Here is a 561-nt window from a genome sequence, read left to right on the forward strand (position 1 = left end):
TGTTTTTACATTGTACTTATATTTGAAAAATATCTGCATGTAATTAACTTCTGTAATTACATTTATAATTACACTCTTGACCCATCCCTTACACCTTAACCCACCCTTAAACCTACCCATACCACCAAATCTGTCCCTAACCTTACCCGTATCCCACCTCAATAGCAGCAAAAGTGTTTTGCAATACAATATTAACACAATGAGTATATTGTACTTATTTTTTGATTTAAGTACATGGTAGTTAAGGCCACTTAATATAAAGTGGGACCCTGTATTTACATAAAATGCATATCAATATCAGTTGTCACTATATCTTCCAATAATGTCTTTTTAAGATTGCTTTTAGAAGATTGCGTACAACAGGTTTTTCAGTTTTCAGTTTTGTGTATCAAATAATATACAGTTATACTGTAGTAGGCTTTATAGGCTTAACATACAGTGGGTATACAAAAGAATCACCCCCTTTAAAATAATCACATTTTGTTGCTTTGTAGCCTGAAATGAAGACGGACACAGTTTTTGTTTTATCCAGCTGTATTTACTCAGTGCAACTTATAACAT

Source organism: Sinocyclocheilus rhinocerous, unplaced genomic scaffold (assembly GCF_001515625.1).
Source record: "Sinocyclocheilus rhinocerous isolate Xijiao unplaced genomic scaffold, SAMN03320098_v1.1 scaffold2938, whole genome shotgun sequence".
NCBI classification, from domain to species: domain Eukaryota; kingdom Metazoa; phylum Chordata; class Actinopteri; order Cypriniformes; family Cyprinidae; genus Sinocyclocheilus; species Sinocyclocheilus rhinocerous.